Genomic DNA, 27306 nt, shown 5'->3' with positions numbered 1-27306 from the left:
GGGTTACTGCAGTTCTTTATATACACTAGATGCAAGTTATCTGACAAACAATTGTGCCAGAAATACTGTTTTCCCTTTCTATACTTAGCTACTTATTTTCTTAGTGGTATGTTTTATAGGACAATAATGTTAATTTAGATCAGGTCCAGTTTATCATTTTTTCCTTTTATGTATCTCTTTTTTCTTAGTATCTTATCCAAGAAATGTCTGAATACTTTGTAAAGATATCAGGTCATTATATCCCCCCCCCCCCCCCCGTTTTTTTCCCAGAAGCTATGGCAGTTTTAAAGTATGTCCACAAATTCTTTGATACTCCTCCCTTTAAGAGGTGAGGCTTAATTCCTCTGTCTTTAAATGTGGGCTGAAGTAATGAATAGAATATGGTGGAAGTGATGGCATGTGACTCCCAAGAAACTTTGTCATAGAGGTGATGCACCTTCCACCTTGTGTTCACTCTTGGATCACTCACTCTAAGAGAAGCCAGCTGCCACTATAGGGACATTCAAGCAGCCCTAGTGACAGGCTCACCTGCCTCCTGTCAACAGGCAGTGAAGAGCTGATGTCTATGACCAACAGTCATTGGAAACAAGGCATCATAGGTGGAGATTCTCCAGCCCCAATCAAGCCATTAGATGACTGCACTCTTGTTAACAGCTTGACTACAACAACATGAGAGACTCTGCACCAGAGTTACCCAGCTAAGTTCCTCCTGAGATCCAGACACAGGGTAACTGTAATGTAATGTTTGCTGCTTCAAGCCACTAAGTATTGAGAATTTGTTAGGAAGTGAGAGAAAATACAGAAATTGTATGGTTTTTGCTTTTGCATTGTAAATATATCAATCATTGCAAATTTGTTTCTGTGTATGGAGTTGAAGTGGTAGTTCATTGTTTTCCTTATAGATATCATGCAGGAGCAATGTTTGTCTTTCTCCCACTGGATTGATTTGACACTTAGGTAGAGATATGTGAGTGTATTTCTGAGCTATTATATACCACTGATCTACATATATGTCTATCCTTATGCAATATACCACAGTCGATAACTGTAGCCTTATGGAAAATCCTGATATCAGGAAACAAAAGGCCTCCAACTCTGTTCTTTTTCAAAATCATTTTGTCTATTTCTTTTTTATTGCATTTTTGCCATTATCATTCCCCCAAACCCCCTTCCGTTTCTACCCACCACCTACCCCCCACAATCACCACACACTGTTGTCTATGTCCATGAGTTAGTTCTCTCTCTCTCCCCTGCTCCCACCCGCCCCTTTCTGGTCTTTCTGGCTATTCTTAAGTGCTTTGCATTTCAATAAGTTCATAGAATCAGTTTTTCTATTTGATCAAACAAAGCCTACTAGGATGTTAATGAAGATTGCAGAGAATCTATACATCAGTTTAGAAAGAATTCTATCTTAACAATTCTAAGTCTTCCAACCCATGAATATGGTATATAACCATTCATCTAAGGTTTTTTAACTTATGTTAGCAATATCTTGTATCTTTCCATGTTAAGAGCATATCCTTACTTAAATTTATTCATAGGTATTTGGTGTATTTTTAAAAGATTTTATTTATTTATTTTTAGAGAGATGGGAAGAGAGAGAGAAAGAGAAACCTCAGTGTTCAAGAGATACATCAATCAGTTGCCTCCTGCACACACCCAACCAAGGACCTGGCCTGCAACCTAGGCATATGTCCTGACTGGGAATCGAACCCACAACCTTTCAGTTCACAGGCCAGTGCTCAACCCACTGAGCAACATCAGTCAGGGCACTGGTGTATTTTTTAAATACACAGAAATGATAGTTTTTATTTCAGTTTTCAAATTGTTCATTGCTTGTATAAAGAATTACAAATGATTTTTTTATATTGACTTCGCTAAAATCAATTAGAATTGTTTTTTTGTAGATTCTATAGGGCTTTCTTTTTTTAACATTTTATTTATTTATTTTTAGAGAGAGGGGAAGGGAGAAAGAAAGAGAGGAAGAGAAATTATCAGTGTGTGAGAGAAACATCAATTGGTTGCCTCTCCCATACACCCTGCTAGGGACAGATAGAGCTCCCCAGACAAGAAAAAGCTAAAGGAGTTCATCACCACTTAACCAGTATTATATGAAATGTTAAAGGGTCTTCTTTAAGGAGAAGATCAAAAATATGAACAATAAAATGGCAATAAATACATATTTATCAACAACTGAATCTAAAAAACAAAATAAATGAACAGAACAGAAACAGAATCATAGATACAGAAAATGTTTTGATATTTGCCAGATGGTAGGGAGGTTGGGGGATATGGGTGAAAAAGGTGAAGATATTAAAAAGTACAAATTGGTTGTTACAGAATAGTCATGGGGCGTAAAGTACAGCATACAAAATACAGCATACATACATAACTATGTATGGGGTCTAATGGGTGAATATTTATCAGGATGATTACTCAGTAAGTTATGTATCATCAGTGAGGTGTACTCCTGAAACTAATATAATAACACATGTCAACTGTAATTAAAAAAGAAATATTAAAAATATCCCTCTCCCTCATAGGAAAAAAAAAGTTATTTTTGACAATACCTTAAGGAGACCAAGTGAGACACCACTTAAAATTTGTAAGCATGAGCCTCAGGGCCTTTGTCCACCACTCCTCTGTATTCAAGTGGGTTTTGATGCAATAGAATTCACCACTGGCTCCAGGGTCTTCTATCAGGCCTTTCTCCACTTTTCTTGGGTTCTTCCTTGAACTGCTGCATTCAGTCTAGGAAAGCCATCATCGCTTGGTCAAACTTGTTATACAAGAGAGCATTCTGCCTCCTCTTATAAATCAATGGCAGTTCAATTGGGTCCTCTGTTAAAGACTTCAGATAGAAATGCTGCAGGGTATGAGTCAATACCTCTGAAACTCCAGACCAATTATGTTAGAAGCAGCAAGGTTGTGTGCCCCCAGGCTGCATTAATCTTATTCTAGCACAAGGGGACACTGGGGAGGCAGCCCAATCTGAAGTTATTGATGATGGTCAAGGGGCCATGATGGCAGATCTCAAATGTTCACCTGAAGGTGTTGGTTTTGTCCAGTCAGTCTAGCTAGGTCTGCGTGTACCATAGTCAGCTCTCCATACTCCTTAGTTCATCATGCAGTTCCAATTGCCTTTCCTATTGGTCCAGTGTCTCAGCCTCTGCCTGGGCTGCCTTCAAAGCCACATCTGCTCTTTCTTGATTCTTCTCCACCTTCTCCAGCTTCTGGACCAGTCTTGCTTCCTGTCCCTCAGCTCCTCCCGCAATGTCTCCCTCTTGTCCTCATTCTCTCCCTGGTCTCCAAACATGGTCTCTTTTGTCTTTAGCTCATGGAACACTTTTTAGCATTTCTTGGCAATCCAGGTCTGTTAGAAACAAATTCTTTCACTTTTTAATCTGTCTAAAAATATGCTTTGTCTTTATTTTTGAAAGCTATTTCTATTGGATATAGAATTCTAGTTTCACTAGTGTGTTTGTTTTCTTTTTTCTTTTTAAATATTTTATTTATTTATTTTTAGAGAGAGGGGAAGGGAGCAAGGGAGAGAAACATCAATATGTGGTTGCCTCTCACACACCCTCTATTGGCCTGCAACCCAGGCATATGCCCTGACTGGGAACTGAACCAGCCACCCTTTGGTTCACAGGCTGGCGCTCAATCCACTGAGCCACACCAACCAGGGCAGTTTTTTTCTTTTTTTAAATAAGCTTTTTTTTTTTATCCTCACTGAAGACATTTTTTAAGTTCTTTTAGAGAAAGAGGAAGGGGACGAGAGAGAGAGACATAAATGTGAGAGAGAAACATCAGTCATTTGCACCTGGACCAAGGATCAAACCTACAACCTTCTGATTATGAGACAATGCTCCAACCAAGTGAGCAACACTGGCCAGGATGGTATTTTCCCTTTCATCACTTTTGTAAATGCCATTCCATCGTCTCTAAGCCTCCATATTTTCTCGTAAGAAGTTAGCCATAATTCAAATTGTAAGTCCCGTGTATTCAGCGCATTCTGTTGCTTGTAAGATTGGCTCTTTAGTTTTCAGCAGTTTCATTATGGAGTGTGTAGGTCTGGGATTTTCTATTTGTTAGTTCATTTTTATTTTGTTTTGTATTTAATGTGCTTGGAGTTTGTTGAACTTCCTGAATTTGTGAGTTTACGTCTACAATCAATTTTAGAAGTTCTTAACCTCTGTCTCCTCAAACCTGGTTTCAGATATATCCTCTCCTATATATATAATTACATGGATGTTAGACTATTTACTATTATCCCACAAATCTGGAAGCTCTAACTCTCCCTTATTCTTTGTTATGTTTATCAATTTGAATATGCTCAATCAACCTTTTTTCATAGTCACTGATCTTTTCTTGATATGTTAAGAAGCTGTTAACCCTATGTAATACATTCTTCATCTCAAGTATGAAGTTCATCTGAAGTTCACTTTTAGAACTTCAATTTGGTTCTTTGGTATAGTTTCCATGATACCACTAAAGATCCCATCTTTTCACTCATTTTGTCCACTTTACTATTAGATCCTCTTGCACTTTTTCATAGTTATCTTTAAATCCCTGTGATTATTCCATCATCTGGACTATCTTTGGGTGGCCCTCTACTGATTGTTTCCTCCCTTGATCTTTGGTCATATTTCCTTGTATCTTGTTAATTTATTTATTATAAGCCAGACATTTTCTATAAAAATACATTAGTAATTGAAATCAGTAATAGTTCACTCCTATAAATAGATAAGACCCTTCTGATAGATGACTAGAATGGGGTCTAAGACAATCTCATCTGTAATTAAACTAGGTCTGGACTTTGATGCAGCTTGAATTTGATTCACTTCATCACTGGATTCACATATTTGAAAGATGAAAATCAGGACTTTCACTTCAGCAGGGCCTGGGATCTGAGCCCAGGTAGGATTCTAGAGGTCTGCCTGTGCTGCACAGCTAAACTACCAGTTTTCAAAACTGTGGGAGTACTTTACATGTATAGTGGAACTGAATAATTAAGTAAATAGATGACAGATGGTGTGAGCCAGCTTTGCCACTATTTGAATAGGAGTTTACAGATAAGCAAGGGGAGAAAGTCACAATGACCTATGTGGTAATGGGTTCGAGTTGGATACCTCAGTAAGAATTCACATTTAGCGTAACATAGACATAAAAAAATTTATAGGTATGTGCATATACTAATCTGTGTATATACACATACATTTCCTGACTGTCAGCCAAGAAAACCTACAACTAACAAAACCACAGTAGCATTAAGAACATCTAGCACCTAGATCTTGGCTTCTCTATTCTCCAATAAAAAGAACCAAGACTCCTTGGAGAAACTGCCAATTGGTGAAGGAAATACACAAAATGGACTTGGAGCATTATGGAGTGCAAAAAAGAAAGTATGTTCTTTCTCTCACACACATACACACTGATGATGGTGTGTCAGAGACACAGGAGCCCATTGAAAGAGCCCTGAATAACCAAATTTGAACAATTTCACCAACAATATAAAATAGTAATTGTATTATGACCTCAAATATAAAGTAAACATCCATCAGCCAATACAGATATGAACAATGATTGAATAAATAAATACATAAGGAAGAAGAGACAAATCTCCTGCACAGAATTCCAAATAATTTATGTAGATACTCCACCTTCGAGGAAGGGGAGCATAACTACCCACTTCTAAAGTGTGAACTACACATAAGTGATTTCCTTTCAAAGAGTACAGTACAGAAAAAGAGAATAAAAGAGTAACTTTAGCCCTGGCCAAGTGGCTCAGTTCGCTGGAGCATTGTCCTGTACATAAAAAGGCTGCAGGTTTGTCAGGGACATACTTAGGTTATAGGTTCAATCCCTAGTTGGGGCATGTACCGGAGGCAACCAACCAATGTTTCTTTCTCACAATGATGTTTCCTTCTCTCTCTCTCTCCCTCTCTCTCTCTCTCTCTCTCCCCCCCCCTCTTTCTCTCTCTCTCTCTCTCATATTAATAAACATACCCAGAGGTGAGTATTAAGAAACAAGAGTAACTTTACAGTTGAGAAACTTGACAAACACTACCTTGACCAGGTGATCAAGGTCAACATCAACACTGATAAGTCACATGTTGACAATCTACCCTTAATTTAACATACTAAAAATGGCACTTCTGTGGTCTTCCCCTGAAAAACTAAAAACTCCAATCTAATCATGAGAAAAATACCAACAGAGATGCATTCTATAAATTGCCTGAACAATACTCCTCAAAACTGTTTGGTCATCAAAAACAAGGGAAATATGAGAAACTCATAGCCAAAAGGAGCTTCAGGAGACATGACAGCTAAATATAATGTGGGACTCTGGATGGGGTCCTGAAACAGAAAAAGGCCATTAGGTAAAAACAAAGGATGTGTGTATAAAGTATGGACTTCAGCTAAAAATAATGTATCAATATTAGTTCAATACTTGTAACAAATGTAGCAAACTAATATAGTTGTTAATAACAGGAAACTGGGTGTGGGGTATATGGGAACTCTGTACTAGATTTGCCATTTTCCTAAAAATATAAAACTATTCTAAACAAATTTACTTTTTAAAAAGAAGAAAAACAACAACTGGAGCTCTCTGTGCTTTAAGCAGAACTTGCGGGTTTTTCATTTGCTAGATAATTTTTTTCACTTTCCAGCCCTACACCTTGGTTTCAGCATCTCCGGTGCTCTTTCATCCCTCCTCCTGGCCCTCCTTTTGCAGGGCATCCTCCCTACATTATGTGAAGGCCTGGAATGAATTGGAGGAGTTTCTCTCACTTCCCCTGCCCTGTCTGCAGTCCTTGGTGATTGAAAGCACAGAATGCCAGAGTGTGGGGTAGAGGTCATCTCCAGTACTTTCCTGGCCTTCAACCTTCCATAACTGAAGGCCTCCAGTGCCTCTGGTAGGTTCTCTCAGCTCTCCTGCTCTACTCCTTCACTCTTCGTTGACCCTGTCTTCTGCGGGTGGTTGCTGTGCATCTGGGGGAAGTTCCATGTACTTCAGAGAGAAGTTCTGTCAGCTCTATTTCCCTGACAGGCTTGTGGCTTACTCTCCCTGAGCGTTCAGTGACGACTTACACACAAGACCTGGATGGTGAGTAAAGGCTCACCCGTTGGTGGAGGGGGAACTGGGGTTTTTCATTATTTTAGCTGGCCAGACCAGCCCAAGTATGGCAATGTCAAGCCTGTTGAAAGCCTGGCTGGTTTCTTCTCTCCCCATATACAACTGATTCTTCTTCCGTGGGCTGTTCTGTCCCAAGACAGCCATGGGTTTCTTCTCTGCTATGAAGGTTTCATTACCTTCTGCAGTTCAACTCACTTAGGTTTCTGTATGTCCTCAGCCCTTTGACAGGTTTTTAAAACTGACTCTTATTTGGCTTTTAATGGTTTTCAGGGTGAGAACGACACTATCTTACAACTCTGTATATGTGAAGAAGAAGAATTCTTTCACCAGACCTTTGATGGTTCTGTTGGCCCCATACATTAAGGTCTCTGTTCAAATATCACCCCTTCAAAGACGCATTCCCTGATCACCCCATCTAAAAAGTTTCCTTTTTTTAGGAGAACCTAAAATACAGTCCTTCCAAATAATCAGAGTAGTAAATATGAATGACACTACTTCTGTCAACATTACATTACAACCATAGAATATATAAGCATCCAAGGGAAAAAAAGTACTTAGAGGGGAAAAAAACATTTGCAAATCATATATCTAAAGATTATCTAGTATCCAGAATATATAAAGAATTCTTAGAACTCAACAACAAGAAGACAAACAATCCAATTTAAAAAAGTGAGAAGCAGTTGACCTCCAAAAGTGACATTCAATGGCCAACAAAAACATGAAAAGATGCTCAATGTCATTAGTAATTAGAGAAATGCGAATGAAAATCACAATAAGACACCAGTTTACACCCGCTAAAATGGGTATAATAAACAACAAATTTAAAGGAAAATAAGTGGTAGCAAGGATGTGGAGAAACGAACTCTGGAGTATTGCTGGTAGAAGTGTAAAATGTGGCAGCTGCTGTGGAAAACAGTTGAACAGTTCCTCTGTAAATGAACCATAGAGTTACCACAGCAGTTTCACTCCTAGGTACATATCCATTTGAGATCTTTTCCCCTGGCATATTTCTACAATTTAGTATCATGAAGTACTTTCACAGTATACTCAAATAAACTCACTTTGACTCAAATAAACTCATAAAACAAACATTTTTAAAAAGAATTGAAATAAGTATTCAAAAATTTGTACATAAATGTTCACAGAAGCACTATTCACAATAGCTGAAAAGTGGAAATAACCAAAAGTCCATCAACTGGTGACTGAATAAACAAAATGTAGTATTAATACACAATGGAAATTAGCCATAAAAAAGTACTGATTTGTGCTAAATCATAGATGAACCTCAAAAACATTATGCTAAGTGAAAATATGTGACTCAAAGACCACATACTGTGTGATTCCATTTAGATAAAATATCGAGAATAGACAAATCCATAGAAACAAAAAGCAGATCAGTAGTTGCCAGAGGCTGGGGAAAAGGAGGAATAGGGAATGACTGCTTTCTTTTTAAATTAATTTATTTATTTTTCCAAATTCATTTGTCTCTGCCTTCCCCCCACCACTTTCCCCTGCCCCCCTCCCACCTCTCCCTCCCTCAATCCTTCCCCACTTTGGTTTTGTCCATGAGTCCTTGCTATATGTTCCTTGACTTTCCCCTTCCCTTCCTTTTCTCCCCGCCCACCCCTCCCTCCTTCCCTCTTGTCTCTGTTAGTTTCTTTTCCTTTCAGTGTTGGTCTTATTTTCCTTGCATCTTTGTTTTGTTGGTTAGGTTCCACTTACAGGTGAGATCATATGGTATTTGTCTTTTGCCCTCTGGCTTATTTCACTTAGCATAATGCTCTCTAGTTCCATCCATGCTGTCACGAAGTTTAGTAGTTCTTTTTTCCTTTATGCTGCATAGTATTCCATTGTGTAAATGTACCATAGTTTTTTGATCCAATCATCTACTGATGGGCTGCTTAATGGATATAGGCTTTCTTTTTGGAGTGATGATAAAGTTCTGGAACTACTATAGACAGTTGTGCAACACTGTGAATGTACTTAATGATACAAATTGTACACTTTAAAATGATTTGCAAATTTTATATGTATTTTACCACAATAAAAATAAACATATAAATAAAAGAAAGCTTAAGAACAAAAAATCTAAAATTACATTCCAAGTAAAAATTGAAGCTTAAACACAGATTTAATTTCATTCTTTCTCAAAATTGTGCTTAAAATGCCAAGAAAGTATTTTTACAGCATAAACAAAAGTCTGAAGGCTGGAAAGCATATGGTAACAGAAGAACCAAGAAAGCTAAATCCTAAACCTGCAATGTAGAAAGCCAAAACCAATCTTAGCCCACAGAATTCTCAAAAGGCTCAAGAATTGGTAACAGATAGTACCTCCAAAAACAGGAGTGAAAGGACCACTAAATTAGCAAGGATGGTTGAAAAGTGTTACCACAGGCAGCTCTCATTCCAAGCACAGGCCTGGCTGGCTACTTCAGAGGCGCAGGCTGCAAATGCACTGCAGAGTTCAAGGGCACACTGGGATGTGGGGTACCCCATAGACTCCAACCAGCTCCCCAGGATGGGCCGGCACCATGTTCAGAATGGGGAAATAGGCAGAGGGCTTCAGCACCCCCAGGCTTTCTGATGGGGGGTCCTGCATCCTCCTCACTCCTTACTACCCCAGACAGTAAGTGACCACCAGAAAGTATCCCCCTTTGGCCAGTATGGTGTAGGTGTAGGTTCTACACCCAGTGAGCTAAAAGCTAGCATAATGAATGTCCAGGGACCAACAGTGGGAAAAGCTAGCAAGGTAATTCGATATTAAAAAAGCTCTCCCTTCTCCATCACTATAACCACCCCAGTCTTGAACAGGAAGGGGGACAGTATTTGAGATGAGAGTCCATCCTTCTCCCTGAATAAACCTCTTTCCTTTTGTATCAGTACCTGTCTCACAAGTTTCGTTTTCATTGCAGCAAGCAGCCGAACCTGCATTTTTCATTACAAAAGCTTAAGAAATGGCTTAATCTCTCAATTTCTTCCATTCCACGTGGTTGGCTTACTAGGTCTGTTCAACAGGACAAAATTCTACAGGACTACTCTCTGAGGAGGATTTCTGAACATAGGAATAGAAAGCATGCCTTGGGAAGAAGGACTCATGAAACCAGGGGGATTAAGTAAACACACACACACACACACACACACACACACTATATGTGTATATATATACACACACATATATATGTATACACACACACATATACATATACACATACTTCCCTCACTTAGCTCCCAAAAAATAAGTTTTCATACACCAGGCAGGAGATTAAAAGACTCTTTATCGTTTTGGAAAGGGAAAAGAAAGGAGAAGCAGATATCAAGAGCTCCCTAATAAATGGCAAAGTCAGGTCACCCTACAGTGAACCCATAGTCAATGAGTAACCAATGATGTACTCAAAGCTTCCAATTAACTTTTGGGCTACACCTAAAAATACTGGAAGTGTAGTCAAGATAATTCAGTATCTGTAAAACAGAAGAGAAAACAGAGAGGAGAAAAATCAATAAAATAATTCAGGAAAATGCCCCAGAATTAAACAATGTTAAGTTTACCATTTGAAAACCCAGAATGTACAGCGTAATGAATTTTAAAAATATATCCATACTAAAGCATATCTTTTGAAATTTCAAGGCAGAGAAAAATCAAGATCCTACAAGCTTCCAGACATGGAGAAATGGGTAACAACAGATGAAAAATCAGAATGATTTTGAATTTTTCAGTAGCCACAGTGCAAGCTGGAGGAAACTGTAACAAAATCATCAAAATTCTGAGGAAAAACAATTCCCCAACTGAATTATATATAGAAAGGCCAAACTATTAATCAAGGTTAAGAGGAAAATACAGGCATCTTCAGAAATGCAAGATGTGCCCTAACAGTGTCACTCAGTGGGTTAGAGCATCATTCCTATATGCCATGGTTGCAGGTTTGATCTCCAGTCAGGGCACATAGAAGAATCAAGCAATGAATGCATAAAGAAGTAGAAGAAAAAAAAAATGATGTTTCTCTCTCTGTTTCTCTCCCTCTCTCTTTCTCTCTTACCCTCCCTCCCTCCAAAATAAATAAATAAATAAATAAATAAATGCAAGTTATCAAATAATTTGCCTCCCATTTACCCTTTCAGCAGCAAAATGTGGAAGTAAAACCAAGAAGAGGAAGACATAGGGCAGAAGATACAGAAGATCCAACACAGGAGAAAAGAATTCTGAGGACACAGAAACCACAGATTGGAGCACATTGCTTGGTAGGCACTTCTTCAACATGATGACAGTGACAGAACAAATGATGTGAAGGAAAATAGGAAATTTGGGCAGTTGGTAGAAAATCCTGAGTTTAGTTAGTGATAAGGACACAGAAAGCCATATAAACAATGTCCTAAACCAACTCACTAACATTAATTTAAATGTTACTTGAAAAATCACAGGAAAATAACAAACAACCAAGAATTGAGAATGGATACCTGTAAGGGGAAATAAAAGTGAAGACTGAGAATTACTGTGTATGAACAATTCCTAACAAACTACTTAATTAAACTGTAACTTTAAAAAGTATGAAGATAATACAAAATGTGGAAGATAGACATAAAGTACCTAAGGATTCCCCAAGGACATAAAACCTACCTTGAAAACTAAATCTGACCTCTGGAAACTAAGAAGTCTTAGTTTGGAAGTCTTAGGCATCCCCCTCCCATTGTTCACGTCCATGGGTCATGAGTATAAGTTCTGAGGCTACTCTGTTTCCTATACTGTACTTTACATCCCCATTGCTATTCTGACTACCTATTTGTACTTCTTAATCCCCTCACCACTTTACCCATTCCCCCACACACCCAACTCATCTAACAACCATCAAAAAGCTTTCCATGCCCTGCCTGGTGTGGCTCAGTGGATTGAGTGCCAGCCTGTGAACCAAAGGGTTGCTGGTTCGATTCCCAGTCAGGGCATATGCCTGGGTTGCAGGCCAAGTCCCCACTAGGGGGCTCATGCAAGGAAACCACACATTGATGTTTCTCTGCCTCTTTCTCCTTCCCTTCTCTCTAAAAATAAATATTTTTTTAAAAATGCTTTCCACATCCATGATTCTCTGTTCTTCTAGTTTGCCTAGTCTGTTTTTTAGATTCAATTGTTGATAAATATGTATTTGTTACCATTTTATTCTTCATATATTTGATCTACTTTTCCTTAAATAAGTCCCATTAACATTTTATATAGTAATGGTTTGGTGATGATGAACTCCTTTAGTTTTTTCTCATCTAGGAAGCCCTCTATTTGCCCTTCAATTCTAAAAAATATCTTTGCTGGGTAGAGCAATCATAGCTATAGATCCCTGCTCTTCATGACTTTGAATATTTCTTTCGAATCCCTTCTAGCCTGCAAAGTTTCTTTTGATAAATCAGCTGACAATTTTATGAAAACTCTGCTGTAGCTAACAAACTGCTTTTCTGTTGCTGCTTTAAGATTCTCTCTTTAACTTTTGGCATTTTATTTATTTACCTATTTTTAGAAAGGAAAAGGAGGGAGAAAAAGAGGGAGAGAAATATCAATGGGTGATTGCCTCTCACACACCCCCAAACTGTGGACCTGGCCCGCAACCCAGGCATGTGCCCCGAGTGGAAATCGAATCAGCAACCCTTTGGTTCACAGGCTGGCACTCAATCCACTAAGCCACACCAGTCAGGGCCAACCTTTGGCATTTTAATTATGATGTGTCTTGAAGTGGGCCTCTTTGCACCCATCTTGTTTGGGATTCTCTTTGCTTCTTGGACTTGCATGTCTATTTCCTTCACCAAATTAGGGTAGTCTTCTTTCATTATTTTTTCAAATAGATTAGCAGTTTCTTGCTTTCTCTTCTTCTGGCAGCCCTATGGTGTGAATGTTGGAAGGCCTGAGGTTGTCCAGAGGCTGCTTACAATATCCTCCTTTTTTGGATTCTTTTTTTCTACTGGTTGTTCTCATTGGTTGTTTTTTGCTTTCTTATGTCCCATGTTATTGCTTTCTCAACTTCATTCACTCTACTGTTGTTTCCCCGTAAATTGTTCTCAATTTCAATTGGTGTATCCTTCATTTCTGACTAGATCTTTTTTATGCTGTTGAGGTCCTCACTAAGTTCCTTGAGCATCCTTATAACCAGCGTTTTGAATTCTGCATCTGACAGGTTGCTTTTCTTCATTTTGTTTAGCTCTTTTTCTGGAGTTTTTGATCTGTGATTTCATTAGGGGCCATGTTTCTTTGTCTTCTCACTTTGGCAGCTCCCTGTGTTTGTTTCTATGTATTAGGTAGAGCTGCTATCACTCCCTGTCTTGGTGGCATGGCCTAATGCAGTAGGTGTCCTACAGGGTCCATTGGCACAGCCTCCCCTATCACTCAAGCTGGGTACTGGACGTGCACCATTCGTATGGGATGAGCACACCTTCCTCTTGTAGTTGAGCCTTGGTTGCTGTTTGCAGGTCAGTGGGAGGGATTTACCCAGGCCAGTCATCTGCTTGGATTGGTTGGGACCACTGACCACCAACCTCTGCCCTCCAGAGAGGACCACCTATGCAGGAGCTCCACCGTGGTATGCACTCCACTGGGTGCAAAGGCACTGGGGTTTCCTAGGTAGTACAGGTCAAGTTCAGCCCCAACCTGTGTTTTCCCCGGGGCCACAGTGCCTGAGCTATAAAGTAATCTCAGATGGCTGCTACTTGCACTGGGCTTGGAGATTTGCAGACAAGACCAAACTGTGAATCTAGGCTAGCTGCTGCTAGTTCCATGCCTGGGGCCACTCAGCAAGAGGTACAGGAGCTAGGGGCTCACTATGCCGGGCTGTTGTTTGTTTGAGAGGATTTAGGATGTTGTGAAGCATGAGCCAAGAGAAGTCATTACTTTGGAAAAGTCATTGTTAACACCTTGGGTGGGCCTGTAAGTTGGATGGGACGGAGTCTCAGGGGATCTCTTCAGCGGGACAGACAATGGACAATGTTAGCCAGGTTGATGGAGTCTCAGATATGGCACGGTCCTGCCATCTCTGTGGCTCTGTGTGGGGAGGGCTCAATGGCAGAGGCCATTGTCCCTTTCTGTCTGGGAGAAAGCTGTCTTCCAGCTCTAGCCTTGACGACAGACACTTCAGTTCCTCTCTGTATGCCACTGGTGTCTTACAAACTGATACTCCAGTACTGGAGGTCAGAGGGAGTAAGTCTAACTAAGTCTGTGTGTGAATTCTTTAAAGGAACTGCTTGAGCCTCTGGAATTTTCTTCCATGGACTCAACCCCCACTGGTTTTTGCAGCCACAAGTTATTGGGACTTAAATTCCTGGCACTGAAACCCTGGACTGGGGGTGCCCTGAATGGGGTTGAGACTCCTCACTCCCACGATATCCCTTCCAAATTTTTATCAACCACACGTAGATATGGGACCAGCCTGTTCTGCATCTCTGCCTCTCCTATCAGTCTGGATTGATGTGGTTTCTTTAATTCCGTAGTTGTCAGACTCCCATTCAACTCAATTTCTGATGGTTCTGAATGATAGCTCCTCAATAATTTAGTTGTTAATTTTGATGTGGTTGTGGGAGGACACGAGCCATGTTTACCTATGCTGCCACCTTGACCGGAAGTTCAAACACTTCTTTAGTTCCTTCACATCTAAGAAAATAACAACTATTTGAGATTAAGAATTATGTCATATATTTTCATTACATTTTATTGTATATGCTATTACAGTTGTCCCAACTTTTCCTCCTTTGCTCTCTCCACCCAGCCCATCCCTTACCCCCTCAAGTAATCTACACACCATTGTCCATGGGTCATAATGATATGTTCTTTGGCTGCTATATTCCCTATGCTGTACTCTACATCCCCATGACTATTCTGTAACTACCAATTTGTACTTGTTAATCCTTTCACCTTTACCTCCCATCCTCCCAACCCCCTCCCATCTGGCAGCCATCAAAAACATTCTCTTTATCTAAGATTCTGTTTCTGTTCTGCTTGTTTATTTTGCCTTTTACATTAAATTGTTGATAAGTATGTATTTATTGCCACTCTACATTCATATTTTTGATCTCCTTCTTCTTAAAGACACCTTAATATTTCATATAATACTGGTTTGGTGGTGATGAACTCCTTAAGCTTTTTCTTATGTGGGAAGCTCTTTATTCATCCTTTGCTTCTAAATGATAGCTTTGTTGGGTATAGTAATCTTGGTTGTAGGCCCTTGCTTTTCATCACTTTGAATTTTTCTTGCCAGTCCTTCTGGCCTGCAAAGTTTCTGTTGAGAAATCAGCTGACAGGGTGATGGGAGCTCCATTTAAGTAACTGTTTTCCCCTACCTGCTTTTAAGGTTCTCTCTTTGTATTAACCTTTGGCATTGTAATTATGGTATGTCTGGTGTGGGCCTCTTTGGATTAATCTTGTTTGGAGCTGTCTCTGCTACCTGGACTTGGATATCTATTTCCTTCACCAAGTTAGGGAAGCTTTCGGTCATTATTTTTTCAAATATTGATAGATTTTAAATTTCTTGCTCTGTCCCTTCTCCTTCCAGCACCCCTATGATGCTAATGCTGGTACACTTGAAGTTGTCCCAGAGTTTCCTTTCACTATCCTCATTGGACGGCGGGACTCTTTTTTCTTCTTGCTGTTCTGATTGGGTGTTTTCCGCTTTCTTATATTCCAAATCTTTGATCTGATTATCAGCTCCATCCACACTACTGTTGATTCCCTGTAAATTGTTCTTTATTTAAATTAATGCATCCTTCATTTCTGATTGGATCTTTTTCATGCTATTGAGGTTCTCACTAAGTTCATAGAGCATTCTTACAACCAGTGATTTAACTCTGCATCTAGTAGATTGCTTGTCTTCATTTTGTTTAGTTCTTTTTCTGGAGTTTTGTCTGTCTTATCCTCTCATCTGGGCTATGTTTCTTTGTCTTCTCATTTTGACAGCCTCCCTGTGGTTGTTCCTATGTATTATTTAGAGCTGATACATCTCCTAGCTTAATAGAGTGGCCTAATATAATGGATATCTGATAGGATCCAGAGGCATAACCTCCACTCTCACCCAAGCTGGGTACTTGAGGTGTGCCCACTTGTAGTTGAGTCTTGACTGCTGTTGCAAGTCCAAGTTCAGCCACCACCTATGTTCTGTCTCAGGCACCCAGTATAGGCTACAAAGTGACCTGCAGATGACTATACTTGTGTTGGGCTTGGAGGAGCCCAGACAAGGCTGGCTCCTTCTAGTACTGATCCTGGGTCCTCTTAGCACGGCTTACTAAGGCTAGATGCTGCTTGTTTGAGAGAACTTAGGAAAATATGGAGCATAAGCCAAACCAAGCCAAGCCGTTCCTTTGGAAAAGCCACTGGAAACAGGTAGGGTGAGCCTGAAAGTTGGGTGGGGCGGGACCTCAAAGAACGACCAGGGTAGAGTGGACAGTGTGAACCAGGTTGATGGAGACTCAGGCATGGCACTAGCTGATGGTTCTGTTGTGGGAAGGGCCCATCAAAGGAACAATGGTCTCTGCCAGGACTTCTGTCTAGAAGAAAGCCGCCCCCCAGCTGTCACCTGATGCAGGACAATTCAGTTCCTCTCCGTATGTCTCTGGTGTTTTTCAATCTGCTGCCCCCATGCTGGAGCTCAGAGGGAATGAGTCCAAGTAAGTCCATGCTCAGGCCCTTTAATAAAAATTGTCTGGGCTCAAGTAGTTTGTTTTCCACAGCCTCATTTCCACTGGATTTTACAGCCAGAAGTTATGGGAACTTATCTTCCTGGCACTGGTACCCTGGGCCAGGAGCCTGGTGTGGGGCTAGGACCCCTCATTCCTGAGATAGCCCTTCCGATTTTTATCTACCACATGTGGGTGTGAGACCAGCCCGATCCATGTCTCCACCTCTCCTCCCAGTCTCAATGTGGTTTCTTGTTTGATTCCATAGTCATAGGACTTACAGTCAACTCCATTTCTGGCAGTTCTGAATGATGGTTATTTTGTAGTTTAATTGTAATTTTGATGTGGTTGTGCGAAGAGGCAAGCTGTGTTTACCTATGCTGCTATCTTGACTAGAAGTCCATACATTGTTTTTTCATCTTTATATCTTTGTAAACATAAACAGTATATAACAGGGTACCTGCCTTCTATCAAGAACTTAAAATATTTATTTAATGAATGAATAGCTAGGATTGAGAGTACTATTTGAACCATACTATTTCTACAATGCAGTGCGCTATAATTTCCAATTAAAGGAACAATTGAAGAAACTTTGGCAATAAGACCAGGGTTTGAACACCAAGAACAAAAAAGCATGCGCAGATTCTACTCCATCTACATGACCACCACTCCTTCTGGAAATCACATTCTGGTCACAGATCACTCATACTATTTCTAAGTATGCATAAGTCACTATGTTGAATTTTCATAATATAAAATTTGACTTCCAAAATTTCCCTGGCTTCTTCTCCTTTACCAATAACTTAAAATAAAATGGCAGCCAAAACATTTTATCTGAGAATATATTTTCCGCAGTTTTACTGACATATAACTGACATACAACACTGTATTAATTTAAGTTGTACAATATGATTTCATATATATACACATGTATGTTGCAAAATGATTGTATGTTGCACTAAGTTCAGTTAACATCCATCACCTCACAGTTTTTTTCTTTTGATGAGAACTTTTGAAATCTACTCTTACCAATTTTCAAACATACGGTATTGTTAACTCTAGTCACCATTGGTGGTACGTTTCCAGAACTTATTTATCTTATAATTGAAGTGTGCACGTTTTGATCACCTTCACCGGTTTTTCCCAGCCTCTACCCCCTGCCTCTGGAAACAACCAGTCTGTTTTCTGTTTCTATGCCTTCAGTTTTATGAGATCATAAAGTACTTGCCTTTCTCTGTCTTATTTCATATGTCACAAATGGCAGGATTTTCTTCTTTTTTATGGCTGAATAATATTCCAGTGTGTGCATGTGCACACACATGCTTATATATCTCACATTTGCATTGTCTATTCATCCATCAGTGAACACTTAGGTTATTTCCATGTATTTGCTACCACAAATAATACTTCAGTGAACATGGGGGAGAGAGAATCTCTTGCAGATAGTGATTTCATTTCCTCCAGATACATACCCAAAAGTTAAACTACTGGATCAATGGTAGTTTTAATTTTTTGATGTAAATTTTATTTGCAATTTCTGTATCACTTGTCATATAGGTTATCAACTGCAAACTTAATACTATAGTAAAAAAGAAACTGTTTAAATCAATATTCAGACAAAAATCCTGATTAAAATTCAATATTTCTCTAGCTCAAATCAATTACATACACTTATACATTCCAGAATTGAAGGAGATAAAAGTACACAACAAAACATAAATTATTTTAGGCACCAGAATAATTGCAAAAATAACTGAAAAATAAGGTTAAAATTATGAAATTCAGTAAACAACCTATTCAATATCCACAATGATGCTGACCTTTTTTTATAAAACATAAGACTATATTTAATGAAAAATGTGAAAAACCACTGAAAACTATAAAACATCATAAAGAGGAATTTAAGAAAACTTAAATTAATGGAGGACTTATATGCCATGTTTGTGGATTGCAATCTAATTTTCCATAATGGATGACTGTTAAGGCTCTTTAGTCTGTAAAAGTACAATACACTCCAAACAAGGATAAATAATTCATAGTGACTGTGACATTTTGAAACCTTAGAGAAACTCCCTAAAAAAGAATTTCCTTAATTTTTCATTACTTAAAGAAAACAACTCAATCTCTATACTACATCCTTAGAAGAATAAGGATTAATTTATCCTAGAGAGTTAGATCCCAAACCAGGCTTTATAAAATGACTGATAATCCTATTTCTTCTGCCAAATATAAAATTCATATGCATTGTCACCTTAAATGAGGTAAGGCATGAAAAACACTTAAGCTCCAATCTAGCATTGGAAATTATTCCATAAATAGTATTTCTCTTGAGTATTCTTTCTGCTTTGAAATTCTATACCCCCAATGAAATCAGTTCTTTATCATTTCATTTTATGTAAATTTAAGAAGGCTATATAAATATTTGTGAGCATGAATATAGGAGGTTGAATAGTTGATGGTGATTTGTGAGCAACAGAGACTTGGGTAATGTCAGCGGAGGAGACAAAAGCATCTCCAAACCACCTACTACATTAACAATATTTTTTACACAAGATTTTTAAGAGAAGTCTTTATGTGACATTTTGGAAATTATTTTTACATCCAAGAAAACATAATCCTAATTAATTAAACCTATTTTGAATTTTGATTCAAGAATGCTTTCCATAGAAACATCAGTGTTCAATTTCTCTGCATAAGTAAATTGTAATAAAATATGAAACTCACTAAGGAAAAGCAAAGTAGGAACCTTAAAGTAACTTTTAGAGACCTACCATTATGTGAAAGTATGTATACATCATCAACTGGAAGCATATTTCAAATTTTAGAAAAAGTGGGTGGGCAGAGGAATAAGAAAGCATAAAAATTTGACACTTTCTATGGTGTAGCTTTATATGTTAATGTTTTCATTCCAAAAAACAAATAAAGTGAATTGAGGCTGCCATCCAGCTTGCCAAAATGGCTGTCATGAGTACTCATATTCTTAGATTAACATTTTAATGAACTTCTTTCTCACTATATAACAGCCCTGGCTGGGTGGCTCAGTTGGTTGGAGCATGGTCCTCGTAAACTGAAGGGCTGTGGGTTTCATTCCCAGTCAGGGCACAGTGCTAGGTTGCAACCTATTCAATATCCAGTCGAACGCATGTGGGGGTTGGGGGGCGGGCAGCCAATCAATGTCTCTCTCACATTTATGTTTCTAGCTCCCTCTCTCTGTCTCTCTCTTTCTCAAATCAATAAACATACAAATCAATAAACATATCCTCCGGAGGAGATTTAAAAAAACTAACTACATAACATGATGCAACTGCTTTGAAAAAACAGTTTGGCAGTTCCTCAGAAAGTTAAACATAAAGTTACCATATGATCCAGTAACTCCATCCCAGGTATATACCAAAGAGAACTGAAAACATGTCCACACAAAACCTGTACACAAATGTTCATAGTGTCATCATTCATAATAGCCAAAAAGTAGAAACAACCCAAATGTCTATCAACCGATGAATGGATAAACAAAATATAAAATATCCTTAAAATGAAATATTCAGCCATAAAAAAAAATGCAGTACTGATATACATCACAACATAAACTTAGAAAACATGCTAAGTGAAAGAAACCAGACATCCGAAACAATATACTACGTGATTCCATTTAGATTAAATACTTAGACTAGGCATATCTGCAGAGAAATAAACAGAGAGTGGCCTCCAGGAACTGATGGAGGAAATGTGGAGTAACTACTCAAGGGATACAAGGTTTCTTCCTTTGTGGGTGATGAATGTTTTGGTACTAGATAATGGTGATGTTGTACAACACTGTGAATATACTAAACAGCACAGAAACTTTTATGCTATGTGAATTGTTTCAGTTAATAAGTGAAACATAACAAAAAATAGATGTGAAACAACTTATCAAAAAAAGTTATCTTCCAAAATAAGTACTGAGTATTTTGGTACCCCTTTAAAAACCTAATTTATAATTTGATAAGGTCATTATAAACATTTTCAAAATCAAACTTTTTATAATGCCCAATGCCATCCTTAAGATTTCTATTTGATAGGAATTCTCATAAAACTCTGAGCAGCAGCTTTGCAATGCCTAGTCTGCCAAAGTAGGAATCAGTTTTATATAACATCTAAATAATTCAATTGAGATTTTAAAAGGGTAGAATAATTTATAAAAGTTGGTTTAGCAACATCATATCTTGAATTTTAGTACAGGAGAGGAACATGCTTATTTCTAGTGAACAAGATATGCAAAAGATTAAAAAGAAAAACTTTTTAGATAACAAAATTTATTTGGTCTGCTTTAGTACACATGAAGCTGACATTTATTTTTAAAATTTTTGCTATTTAATAGAGAAAGGCAACATCCAAAAAAAAAAAGCCATGCCAGATGCATTAACAGCCCATTGTTTATTTTTCTCCAAATACAGTAGAAAATACAACTTCTGCTGAACCTTATTTTAGGCAAGACCAAATTCAAATTCAGTCACCTATATAATAATATGCCCAATGTTCATTCACAATCTTCCTGACTCTTCTTAATAGGTTTTGCATAGAGTAGGTTCCCAATATACATGAATTATGTAAATTATCAGATTAAATAATAGTTTCAAATTAAATTAATAACATCTATTTTAAGTCTGTGCTAACCAGACAATGAACTAAATGCTTCACACATATTATTACTCATTTCAGGCTCCCAATACTTTACACAGGTTAAATAACTTGTGCAAAGTTACAATAATAGTACATTGCAAACCCATGATTCAAAGTCTGTCAGGACATAACAATCGTGTTTACTACAACATTCCAAGGGTGGGCTACAAAGGAACGTATTTTTAGTTCAACTGGCAAACATTCACATTTCCTCTTGAACATAACTTCTACATGTTTAGGGAATGAGAAAGAAAAAAAGTACTTGAAAAGAACATAACTAAGAAATAAAGTGAGGAGTCTGGGGAAACATTCAATGCACTGTGTGCCTCCTGTGTGCCTACTATGTGCCACATGCAACACTGGCTATTTTAAATGCATGAACACTGAATTGTTACAATCCTGGGAGGTAAATATTGGTACTTTCTTTTCTTACATAACAGGCAACAGGCTAATAAAGTCCAAGAAGGTTAAAATCACAAAGTTAAGATTAGAAATATAATTCAGTTCATCAATAAATATTTACTAAGTGTTTACTATGTATCAGAGCTGTAAGAGACACTTAGAATAGAATATTAGACCTTTGTCAGGTAGCTCAGTTGGTTAGTGTCATCCCAATACATCAAGGTTGCAGGGTTGATCCACACTCAGGGCACACACAAGAATCAATCATGAATACATAAATAAGTGGAACAACAATCGATGTTTCTCTCTCTACCCCCACTTCATCTCTCTCTCCAAAATCAATAAATAAAAAAATTAAAAATAGAATACAATATTAGAGATCCCCCTCATATAACTCAAATTAAACCTCTCCCTCCCTCCTTAGGGAGTAAGTTATTGTGAAATTGAAAGATCACCACAGACTTTGTTTTATTTATTTTTATTTTTAATATTTTAATGTTTATGCTAGTACAGCTGTCCCTATATTCCCCCTCTGCGCCCTCCACCCAGTCCACACCCCGCTCCCATAGTCAAATCTCACACCACTGTTCATGTTCATGGGTCCTTCACAAATGTTCTCTGACTAATCCTTTCACTTTCTATCAGTCAGTCCCTGCCTTCCCTCTAACCTTTTAGAACCATCAGTCTCTTCCATGATTCTATGCCTCTGGTTCTATTTTGCTCATTTGTTTATTTTGTTCATTAGATTCCTCTTTTAAGTGAGATGATATGCTATTTGTCTTTCATCAACTGGCTTATTTCACTTAGCCTAATAGTCTCCAGTTCCATCCATGCTGTCTCAAAAGGTGGGAATTCCTTTATTTCTATTGCGTAGCTCCATTGTGTTGACAAACCACATTTTTTTATCCATTCATCTACTGATGGTCACTTAGGCTGTTTCCAAATCATAGCTATTTTAAGTAGCACTGCTATGAACATGGGGTTGTAAATTCTTTTGTATTGGTGTTTCAGGATTCTTCAGGTATATTCCCAGCAACAATGGAATCACTGGATCAAAAGCAGTTCCATGTTTAGGTTTTTGGGGAAATACTGTTTTCCACAGTGGCTGCACCAGTCTGCATTACCACCAACAATGCACTAGGGTTCCCTTTCCTCCACATCCTCACCAACACTTGCTTGTTGATTTATTAATGGTTGTCATTTTGGCATGTGTGAGGTGATATCTCATTGTGGTTTTAATTTGCATCTCTCTGATGGCTAGTGATGTTGAGCATTTTTTCATATGTCTGTGGGCTCTCTGTATGTCCTCCTTGGAGAAGTGTCTATTCAGGCCCTTTGCCCATTTTTTAATTGTATTGTTTGTCTTCCTGGTGTTGAGTTATATAAGCTCTTTATATGTCATGGAGATTAAAATCTTGTCTGATGTATCACTGGCAAATATGTTCTCCCATGCAGTTGGTTCCCTTTTTATTTCGATGATGGTTTCTTTAGCTATGCAGAAGATTTTTAATTTGATATACTCCCATTTGTTTACTTTTTCCTATATTTCAGTTGCCCTAGGAGATATATCAGCAAAAATATTGCTATATGAGATATCTGAAATTTTACTGCCTATGTTTTCTTCTAAGATTTTTATGATATCACAACTTATGGTATCAATATTTAAGTCTTGCATCCATTTTGAGTTTACTCTGGTATAAGGTGTAAGATGGTGGCCTAGTTTCATTTTTTTTTGCATGTAGCAGTCCAGTTGTCCCAATACCATTTATTGTAGAGGCTGACTCTATTTCATTGTATGTTCTTGCCTCCTTTGTCAAATATTAATTGCCCGTAAAGACATGGGTTTATTTCTGGGCTCTCTAGTTTGTTCCATTGATCTACATTTCTGTTCTTACGCCAGTGTTTTGATTATAGTGACCTTATAATAGAGTCTGATATTAGGTATTGTGATCCCTCCAACCTTGTTCCTCTTTCTCAAGATTGCTGAGACTATGCAGGGTCTTTTTTGGTTACATATAAATTTTTGGAATATTTTTTCTAGTTCTGCAAAATATGCTATTGGTATCTTGAAAGGAATTGCATTGAGTCTCTAGATTGCTTTGGGTAGTGTGGACATTTTAATGATGTTAATTCTTCCAATCCATGAACAAGGTATATGTTTCCAATTTTTTGTCACTACCTCACTTTCTTTCTACAGTGTCCTAAAGTTTTCTCAGTACAGGTCTTTTACCTCCTTGGTTAAATTCATTCCTAGGTACTTTATTTTCTTGGGATTGTTTTCTTAATATTTTAAATGATGATTCATGCTTTGGTTATAAGTACTGCCCATAAACCCAAAAGTTGATTGCCATGAAAAATGAACAAACACCCAGTAGTAAATGTGAAAATACAAGGTCTGTAAAGTCCAACCATTGTTAATATAACAAGAATTGTTTGTGCGACATCGATGTAACCTGGCATCCAAGGAGAATGGACTGGGGTGCACATGTGTGAAGAATGATAACTTCATGGTACTAGTTAGTGGGGGAAGATGTTGTTGAATATGTGTACGGTATGGCTATCACATTGAAAATGAATGAGCAAGTAGAGCAACAAATCTGCATCAAACTTTGTGTTGAACAGTCCTCCACAGAAACTATTTGGATGATTCAGAAGGCTGCAGCTATGGGCAAATGGATGATTGGCAGCTTCATCAAAACAACATACCCACTCATGCATCACATCTTGTGCAGAGTTTTATGGTAAAACATCAAATCACACATGTGACTCAGCTCCCCCTAAATCCCAGATTTGGTGCCCTGCAACTTCTGGCTTTTCCCAAAACTAAAATCACCTTTGAAAGGGAAGAGATTATCACTGATAAGATTCAGGAAAATAAGAGGGGGCAGCTGATGGCATTGGGAGAACTGTGTGAGGTCCCAAAGTACCTACTTTGAAGGGGACTGAGGAGTCACTGTCCTATGTACAGTGTTTCTGGTATCTTGTATCTTCTTCAATAAATATTTTTATTTTTCATATTACATGGCTGGATATTTCCTAGACAAATCTTGTATAAACAATTGTTTACAACATGCATGACTTTAAACATATTGCTAGTTGGAGAAGACCACTTTGGAAAATATAACTCACATTTTCTGGAGAATGATTTAAACCATTAAGCATTCTATGAAGCTTTTGAAGGTCTGTCAGATTTTAAATGACAACAGTGAAATTTCAAAAAGAACAGTAGTCAGCACCAAAGCTAGTTTAACATTAATAATAAGTGATCTAATAAATAGGTCTATGTTTGCCCAGTCAGGTTTTGCTTATTATGTCATTTGGAAAACCAGAAGGAAACTGGTTTTAACTCACATATAACCTGTATCATGACAACATCACTTTATCAGTAATGTAGCTGTTCTCAGCATAACACTGAGTTCAAATTTAAAAGTGACCCTTATTAAAATTATTTTCATAATTCATTCACGATACAGAATTGAGACAACCTCCTTAGGAAAAGAAAACAAAAAAGTAATTACGTTTATTGAAAGTCTTCTATGTGTCAGACACTACATGAATTTTCCCATTTCATTTTCATAGCCACCCTGACAGATATTAACCTTGTCTTTTAGAGGGAGAAACAGTTTTGAGAAATGAATTAACTTTTCCTAAGGTCACATACCTAACAGAGAGGTAGAGCCAAGGTTCGAATTCAGATGTCAATTATTAGAATGTTCCACAGCTGTCAGTTTCTTAACTTATAAGTTTTATTTTTAAAAAGTTATGATAATATGAGAGCAGAGAAAGCAGAATAAAATAGTGATTTGGATTATAAACTGTTTTAGTACCACCAAAGTACTGTAGGCTAACACTGACCTTTTTAAAATTCCTGAAGACATTGTGAAAGAGAATTTAATTTAATTTTATCAACAGAAAGCCAAGGTAAAAAGAAAAAACAACTAGTTATATTCTAAAATAACTGCAGATCACTAGTGTAAGCTGGATCAAAGTGGCACCTCCCAGAGATAATTTTCCATAGTCAACTAAGTTTGACAAATGCTCGGCCTAACACTAAGTCAGTTTATTATTGGTTACAAACAGTACAATATACCGCTTGAAAGCTCTCTGGATCCTGTATATTTGAGTTTGAATCCTGGTCCTTCCACCTACTAGCCTTGTCATGTGACTCTGGGCTTCTTGTTTCACCACTCTGACAATTGTAGAAGAATAAAATTAGATTAATATACTATGTGGTTGTTAAAACAGAGCCTTAAAATAGAAGTTCTCAATAAATGCTAAATTATCAGTACTAATATCATTTCCCTGAGCCCTTATTAAGCTGATGAAAGTTGATGTTCATAGTGAATCATGAGGGTGGGTAGAGATGCAGTTTCTCAAACTTATAGATGGAACCCACTTTCTCACAGACTGCCCCTCAAGAAGACTGGTTAGTATCTTTTGAAAATGTTCTTGAGAGATAATGGAGAATTCTATTGCTAAAATAAAATATGGCCCTAGCTGGTGTGGCTAAGTAGACTGAGTGCCAGGCTACAAACCGACGGGTCACTGATTTAATTCCTGGTAGGGGCACATGTCTGGATTGTGGGCCAGCTCCCCAGCTGCGGGCATGTGAAAGGGGCTTTATCTCACACATCAATGTACCTCTCCTCACCTTAATCCTCCCTTCCCCTTCTCTCTAAAATAAATAAATAAAATCTTTAAAAATACAAATAAAATACGGCCAAGATGGAGTCATAGGTAGATACACTTTGCCTCCTCACACAACCAAAAGAAGGACAACAAATTTAAAAGCAAAACATAACCATAACTGCCAGAAAATCAAACTGTATGGAAGTCTGACAACCAAGGAGTTGAAGAAGAAACATTCGTCCAGACCAGTAGGAGTGGCAGAGATGGGCAGCCAGGGAGGAGAAGACGCATGGCAAGGCTGCAGCTGGAGGACTGGACGGTCCCACATTTGCAGGCAGATAAACTGGGAGGAACAGCTGGGGAGCGAGACAGACAGTGCAACCCAGGGTTCTAGTGAGGAAAAAGAAAGCCTCAAAACCTTTGAAGGTAAAATCTTGTGGGGGTTCCAGTGGCAGGAGAAACTCCCAGACTCACAGGAGTCTACTGGAGAGATCCATAGGGTCCTAGAATGTACATAATACGACCCACCCAGCAATCAGCACTAGAAGGGCCCGATTTGCTTGTAGGTAGTGAGGGATGTGACTGAAAGCCTGCCAAGAGCTGAGCAACCAGCATTGCTCCCTCTATGACCCTTCCGCCACAGACAGCATCACAACTCAGCCATCTGGGTTGCCCTGCCCTGGCAAATACCTAAAGCTTTGCCTCTTCCAACAGTTTCCAAGGCGCGTAGAGACAAAGAAATATGGCCCAAATGAAAGAAAAGATCAAAGCTCTAAAAATAGAACTAAGCAATGAACAGATAGCCAATCTATCAGATGCACAGGTCAAAACAGTGGTAATCTAGATGC

The 27306-nt window shown here is 38.2% G+C and overlaps 1 protein-coding gene and 1 pseudogene across 1 annotated transcript in view; both read right to left on the bottom strand.

The window, feature by feature from the left end:
* Window positions 1–27306, bottom strand: part of SHLD2 (shieldin complex subunit 2) — a 137653-nt gene that overhangs the window by 87878 nt on the left and 22469 nt on the right. The window lies entirely within an intron of this gene.
* Window positions 2572–3552, bottom strand: LOC129076318 (beclin-2-like; annotated as a pseudogene).

Source organism: Pteronotus mesoamericanus, unplaced genomic scaffold, assembly GCF_021234165.1.
Source record: "Pteronotus mesoamericanus isolate MK-2021 breed Mesoamerican mustached bat unplaced genomic scaffold, CSHL_Meso_final contig_59, whole genome shotgun sequence".
Classification (NCBI taxonomy): Eukaryota; Metazoa; Chordata; class Mammalia; order Chiroptera; family Mormoopidae; genus Pteronotus; species Pteronotus mesoamericanus.
This window is presented reverse-complemented; position numbering and strand designations above follow the sequence as displayed.